The following is a 7662-nucleotide window of genomic DNA, read 5'->3' on the forward strand; positions in this document are numbered from 1 at the left end:
AGCCAACTCCACCAACGTTGGCCCAACGTTGGGCATACGTTGCATAGGTCAGCCAAACACAGCCAACTCCACCAACGTTGGCCCAACGTTGGGCATACGTTGCATAGGTCAGCCCAACCTATCCAACCAAATTTAACGTTGGGCCAACGTCAGAATGCTACCTGGGCTAGGCATTCATTGAGCCTTTCTCCTCCATTCAAGGACAAAATCAGCTAATAATTGTTGTATGTAGAAAGAACTAAAAACGAACTAATGTGATATCTTAGATACTTCAAAGTAACCACATTTTTCTTTGTTGAATGCTTTACACTTTCAGACCAAATCAAGATGTTCCCTTTTGTGTTTGACAGTGTCAGATTGTCATTGTCAATCATTTGCTCGATGGCGTCAAGAGGCTAGTTAACATCAATATTGTGAAAAGGGGTCAACAAGGTACAGTAAACAGTGGACAATAACATAGGTTAGGCAACACCATTATTTAAAGCCTACTGTAGCTTGCTTAATAGAAAATATACAGTACATGTAAGTACACATGTATTTGTACAGTCTTTTTTTTTCCAAAAGGAACTTCAGCTGTACTTCAGCTGTCACAAAATGTAGTGGAGTAAAAAGTAAGATATTTGGCCTCGAAATGTAGCCTACTGGAGTAAAAGTAAAAAGTTTAACAAAATTGACATACTTAAGTAAAGTACAGATACATGAAAAAGCGACTTAAGTACAGTAATTGAGTAAATGTACTCAAGTAATGTCCACCACTGTTGAAAAATAATTTCACTTGCTACATGATCTATGGCAGGTCTCTGGGCTATCCGCTATGGTGATTTCAATGGTTAGATTGATTTGTTTAGATCCAGTGAAAATGCTGCCTTGACAACGCTACGTCATGGCTTCAGTGTTCCAAAAAGCCTCTGTCAGAAGTCTGTCACTTTTACAGTCTGTGATAAAACACTTTGTTTTCATGTTGTTGAAACGTTATGGATATTAGAAAGTTTTTCAAAAGACCACCCAGCTCCGTTCAAGCAACAGCATCGCCATCGCCCAGTGAACTGACGGATGGTGTTGTTTCAGGTTGGTGATTTCACGTTAAGAGCTTTCAGTCAGTTAGGCAGGCTAACGTTAGGCTACTTGGCTAGCTCCCTAAATGCTTAACGTTAACGTTAAATGTCCTCGTTCGTCGGCGGAAAAGGCAAATTCAGTACTCTCATAGGCTAGCTAGCCTACTGCAGAATAAGAAATTCCAGCTCCCAAAACAAAGTCATCCTCGTCTTGTAATAAATTAGGCTACACTGTTTTGAAATGTTCAGAAACCATTAACAGTTATCTGCCCATGTCAACTTTTCAGTGTCGTATGTTGCACAAAAGAATGTTAGCCTACCTTAAAACCTTGTTGATATCCTATCCACCACCACAGATCTTATAATCCAAGAGTCCACATAAATATAAAAGTCATGTTATGTTGTTTTGGCTGCCTAACTAATTATTAACTAAAAAAAAACATTACAATTATATATTGAGAGGAAAGGGCCCTTTCCATAAGTGTGTTAATCAAGCACCATGCAGTCTGCATTCATGATCTAGGTGCTTGATGTTATGCACCTGTGCAAAGGGACCTGATGAAACCTATGAATAATCTTGCTAAATAACAAAATTAATATAATTTAGAAACGCCTATGTCAAGATGATAATGCATTCCTTCTAAAATACCCTTGTATCATGATGACTGGCCATACTGTAATTATATCATAATATTATGTATATTATAGTATAAGATATTCTATATATTTGTCACACAGATGAGATCAGGGAAGAGGAAGAAGGAGAATAGCAATAATAAACAATAATGTCATATCAAACAATAGCCTAATGAAAATAAACAAATACTATAATATACAAACCATAAGAAACGCTTAATTAACTAAGTGCTAAACAGATATGAACAGATATTGCCTCTTGAAAGACCCAAAACTATAATTTTACACAGTGTGCCAGTCAGATACCTTGAATCTGTTGAATGTTAGTTTCACATTTTTTAAGTCTCAATGTGTCCATTAGTTTACTCAAAATTCACTAAAAGTCATTATTTAAGGGGTTATTTAAAAAAAAAAAAAAATGGGCTAAGCACCGAATGTTTACAATGTCTGGCTCCGCCCCTGCTTAAGCTACTGTGTAGTGGGTCCCATTTAGAAGTGGCTACTTCATTCGCGCTTTCCTTGACTCATGGAGCTGCGTGAATTTTATTACAAGTTTTCGCCACGATATGGCAGTTTAAGTCCGCTTGATACTGTAATTGGCGTAAGCCATTGGTTTCCATAGGAGATTTTATTTGTGTCGCCAGCATAGCCTATTGACAATTTATGTTGTATATAGGCCTACCTTATAAGCCTACCTCTAGCTTAGGGAAGCTAACAGCTTTCTATTAGGATCTAGTTTGTTAGTTACAGTTTTGTCATAACTCCCTGATGCATTTTTGCATTTAGAATAGCCAGAGCGTGGATATCTCAATCGGAAAATTAAACAATATCGGGCGCCTATCGACAAGTCATGGGTGAACACAGCCTGATCTGCCCGCTATTTATTTTTTGATTTCTTAAAAGATTGAGCTTGGTCTGGTGAAAGCCAGACTAGCCATGGACCTCAGTTACACAATGCAAGGGAACATGAATCAGCCTATATTTGCACGAACAATAACGGACAGCTCTTCAACTTAGGCCCGTTAAAATGTGTATGAACAGTCTAGCGACGCATTTCATCAAGGCCCATTTGGACATGTGAGTTATTTGCACCACTGGTTAGATGTAAAACAGCATTTCGTTTCAGACTACTGTTACTTAATTTGTGCATTAACAATAACGTTTCAGACTACTGTTACTTAATTTGTGCATTGACAATAAAGTATCACATGAACTAAAGAATAAAGATGACTAAAATCTTATGTAGAAGAAGAAACATTCACAAAAAATCCATCCATCCAAAAATGACCTTTGTTTTTGATAGCTGTTGAAAACGGCATGGAACTGACAGAGATGTTTTTGTTTATAAATAAATAAATAAATAAATAACATTATGCTGATACCTTTTGCTTTTCCCAAATACAATGTAGCCTACAGGTGTAAGTGACCTTTCATCAATCCAGTTGCCATGGATGAACTGTGATGAACTGCCCTACACTGTAAGAAATTTTCCCGTAAAAAAACAGGAATCAACTGGCAGCAGAGTTTCCAGGAGATTCCTGTTATTTAACGGTGCCATGGTTTAACATTAAGTTAATGTAAAATAACAACATTAATTTCCTGTAAATTAACAGGAAACAACTGGCAGGATTTCCAGGAGCTTCCCGTTTTTTAACGGCAGACTACCATAACATTAAATTCCTGTATAACATAATTTTCATGTTGGGTAACAAGAAAAAAATGTGATCTTCACGTTAGTTAAACAACAGGTCTTTATTTTTTTACAATTACAGGAAACAAGTGCCATATATTGAGTTCATCCACTCTCAAATCAACATTTTAAAGATAAAAATCCATGTTTTCACATCAGTTACTTATTTGTAATTTAACAGATATTTTATTTCACAGCACTTACTTGACAGTCTAACAGTAAAGTAATCTTTTTGAAAGATGAAGGGACATGAAGCAAGATAGTAATTTTGGAAAATGTAGACTGACTATAATCGTATTTCAGGATCAGGGAATAAGACACAGAAGAATGATCATGGAAAATAAAAACATCGCATTAGGCTCGTGTATCATGTATGAATGTAAAATGTAGATACATAGTAGTATTTTGAAAATCGGATTTCAAAGAACAGGCAATAAGACACAGAGGAATTACAATGGAAAACAAAAACATTTCATTAGGCCCGTTTAAAATGTAGACACGCTATCTAGTTGTATTTTGACAATCGTATTTCAAAAAACAAGGAATAAGGTACAAAAGAATTATCATGAAAAACAAAAACATCGCATTAGGCTCGTGTATCACGTAGGAATGTAAAATGTAGACACGTGATCTAGTTGTATTTCAAAAATCGGGAATAAGGTACAAAAGAATTATCATGGAAAATAAAAACATTGCATTAGGCTTGTGTATCACATATGTATGTAAAATGTAGACATGTTATCTACAGTAGTACTATTTCAAAATCAAATAAGATACAGAATAATTATCACAGATAATTATCAATATCATTGCATCGCATTGGGCTTGTGTACATGTGAGAATGAATAAACTGACAGATTATGTCCAGAAGAATTTAAAGTACAGAGATGAGTATAAATGATAATCAGGGAGGAAATCAAGTAACATTCATGAGAAATCAAGTAACATTCACTTTACTTATTAGTGATTGTTCTTAGGCTTCTTCTGGGCCTTTTTTCTGTGAGAGAGAGAAAGAGAGAGAGAAAGAGAGAGAGTTACAAAAACTGATAGGGTACACTAGGATTCATGTAGAGGAAAATTGTGCCAAAGTGAATGAATCGGATGTGAATTTGTAACGTTAACACACTTTCTCACAATGAAATTAACTGACATTTATTACTTACTGTAACTGCATTTATATTTGATTTAATCAGTTGTATGAAGTAGAAGTATAGTGTTCTGTGGTTATTACAGCAGTACTATGCATGATTGCTCTCTACAGAGGGTGTAATCCTGCATAGTAGTGCTTATAACTACATAGTAGACTACTACACAACCCCCCCAATACATACCACACATAAAACAAATTCTGGTTCGAAAGTGTGACATGAACTTACCTCTGGATGAATTCAAGGGTGCACGCTGCCTCCTCCTGATATTGCAGATTCAGAATGTAGAAGGTGGAGAAACATGTCGCAAGGCCTGTTAGAAATGTGGCGAGGTTGGACCCTTCACAAACGATTAAGGATTCAATGCTGACCATCCACTTTTGATGATTACCTTGTCGTTCACCTGAAAAAAATAATTTATCATATTCAATTTAAGATATAGATCCACATGTCAACTATGATTAGATTCATTTTAGGATTTTGTCCAAACAAAATTCAATACAGAAAAAAAAACATTTAGTGTTCAAAAGTTGATTTAAATATGTATATGTTGATCATTATTACTCTAGTGAATGAAAACAAACATACCTAGTAATATCAGGTGAGGCGTCACAGGTAGGCTTGGAAGACTCAACATCAGCTACGGTCGCACATCCCTTAGCAAAAGAAAAGAAAGGCACTCAACAACTCTTCGTGATGTGTGTGTGTGAGTGAGAAAGTGAATGTAATCTCTGAGTGTGTGTGTGTGTGTGTGTGTATGTATGTAAGGAGTGAGTGAATGTGAGTTGTCTGCAAGGTGAGTATGAAAGGTGTGTGTGTGTCTGCCGTTGAATGATTAAAAGTGATGAGGCGGGTGTGATAAGATGTTTGTGTGAGGAATGTGTGTGCAAAGTAAAGGGGCTTGCTTTTGAAATAGTGTCCGTCTTATCAAAACCACATTGTTTATGGTTTTTATACATGTGCGTCTAAAGACCTAGATAGATAAATAGATAGATAGATAGATAGATACTTTATTGATCCCCAGGGGAAATCCAAGACCTGCATGTCTCTTAAATTTTATTTGGCAATCTGGAACACAGCATGGAAGTTCTATATTGGGTATATTGTCATGAATTTAGGTATGGCTCACATAAATAGACGCAGTGGACTGATGCCCACATATCTGACATGTAAACATCTTCCTGTTGCATGCCGCTAGCTCAAATGAACTCGGGAGGAATACCATACGCGTGTCATGCAACCACCTCTGCTATGGAGAGCTAGCTAGGCTACTAACTATCATTAGCTTTCTAAACTGAAGGACTTAACACAACTTTAAGTAGTTACCAGCACGGGCGAAATCCATGCATACAAGTAAACACTGAAAGCAGCAGTCAACACTGATCCGTTTGTGCCATATTGTTTATTTGGCCACTGGTTTATTAAACTGATGATGCTAAGCAGACTTAGCTAGCAAGCACGTGTTATAGCAGGTAAATCCCGCGAGTTAAACTTTCAAAAACTACGCATACCCTACACATACCAATACATTTAGATGGCTCCAGATTGCAATGAAGAAACGTAAAATTTGATCGACAAGTGTAGTGATAACGATAACGCATGGCTTAAGGGCGAAAGCGCGGTCTTGGCTAGCTGAATAGCACTGCTACTAACTTCGTTTCAGCAGGGTAACATTCAGAGATGTTGTATTATACAACTTAATATAAACATGACCAGTGTGCTTTCAAACGTTGTATTTCTGGTCAAAGGTGACAGATAAACTCACCTTATTGTGTTGATGGCTTTCGATGGGTTTGGGTATGATTCCAACGTATCGTCTTCTCTCAGCAGACAGCTTCCCATCACCAGAACGAAGGTAACGTTAATAGATAACAGGAAGTACGTGTGTTCCAGAATAAACATTACGGGCGTGGTAAATAACAGTGTTGGAGCCTGATTTTACATATTTGTCTTACTAATGACCGGAAAGTCCTGTTTATTAAAGAAAACCGGTGAATAATGTTGGAATCTGGGTGTAAATTTACAGAAACTTTTTACAGTGTACTTGTGATTGTTTAGAGATTTTAAAGGTTTTATAACAATGCTACATCTTCTTTGGCTATTCTACAATCTATTCACCTTTTCAGCACCAGTAGGCTACTTTCTGTGCAGCCGCACACACACACTCAGGCATGCCAAACAAGCATACACAAAAGTTTCAAGAGTGGGGGATGGAGTAAAATATGGAGACAAATTGAAGTGTGATTTCTTTTCGCGGAACGGATGTACAGGACTGAGCGGCGGTCATATTTTGTACCGCTATGCAGTACATCTAGTTATTATTATTATTTTATTATTATTGTTATTCTACTTTTTTGCTTTCCTGTTTTTGAGGTGGTTAACATGGTCGGACACTCTCAAATCAGATATGTACATTTCACAAACGCACCAAGTTGGTGCTTTGTTGGATTCCGAAATGTCACTGGTTGCGGCCCGCAGGTGCTCAGGCCCGCCATTGCCGCTTGCGGCTATATTTATTATTGTTTCTGTTTTGCTTTCCTATTTTTGAGGTGCTTAACATGGTCGGAAACTCTCGAAATTTGGCACACACATCAGGTGTCACGCAACGCAGTTAGGTACATGAGCTTAACCCCAGGCGTGGCCCAGGGACTCGCTAGCGCCCCCTTAGGTGACTGATCCTGTGGTTGGCATATATTTTGTGGTTAACATGGCCGAAAAGTCTTGAAATTTGACACACACATCAGGTGTCACACAAAGCAGCTAGGTACATTTGTAAAAAATGGCACATGCAGCCATGCCTAAATTCTGCTCACTGCACATTTATTAAAGGCTAATATACAATATTTATTATTGAATGCTTAGCTGGAATGGTGCTTTTCCATATCTTATTTTTTAAAGCATGAACACCTGCAGGCATGCAATTGGGCTATGGGTTTTCGACAGGAATAGCATGTTTGAACGGGCACTGCAAGTATAAACTGTTCACAATGTAGTTTATGGCAATGTGGTTATCACAGAACAAAGTCCCATTTTATTCTTATTCATTCTATTTTATATACTCTTTTATTTCTTAATAAATTACTGTAGGCCTATATGAAGAGCCTTTCATTAGGAATCTAGATAGTTAGACCTA

At 37.1% G+C, this 7662-nt stretch overlaps 1 long non-coding RNA gene across 1 annotated transcript; it reads right to left on the reverse strand.

The window, feature by feature from the left end:
- Nucleotides 1–3424: 3424 nt before the first annotated feature.
- On the reverse strand, nucleotides 3425–6558 carry LOC143133985 (uncharacterized). The gene is made up of 4 exons (XR_012988580.1): nucleotides 6295–6558; nucleotides 5118–5185; nucleotides 4758–4932; nucleotides 3425–4378 (listed from the first exon to the last, which is right to left on the reverse strand). It is a non-coding gene; the product is annotated as an uncharacterized LOC143133985 (long non-coding RNA).
- Between the last annotated feature and the right edge of the window lie 1104 nt (nucleotides 6559–7662).

The sequence above is a fragment of the Alosa pseudoharengus genome, unplaced genomic scaffold, assembly GCF_046254945.1.
Source record: "Alosa pseudoharengus isolate Yale_2024_CS ecotype anadromous, Long Island Sound unplaced genomic scaffold, YU_APseudo_1.1 YU_APseudo_1.1_scf_2, whole genome shotgun sequence".
In the NCBI taxonomy this organism is placed as follows: domain Eukaryota; kingdom Metazoa; phylum Chordata; class Actinopteri; order Clupeiformes; family Clupeidae; genus Alosa; species Alosa pseudoharengus.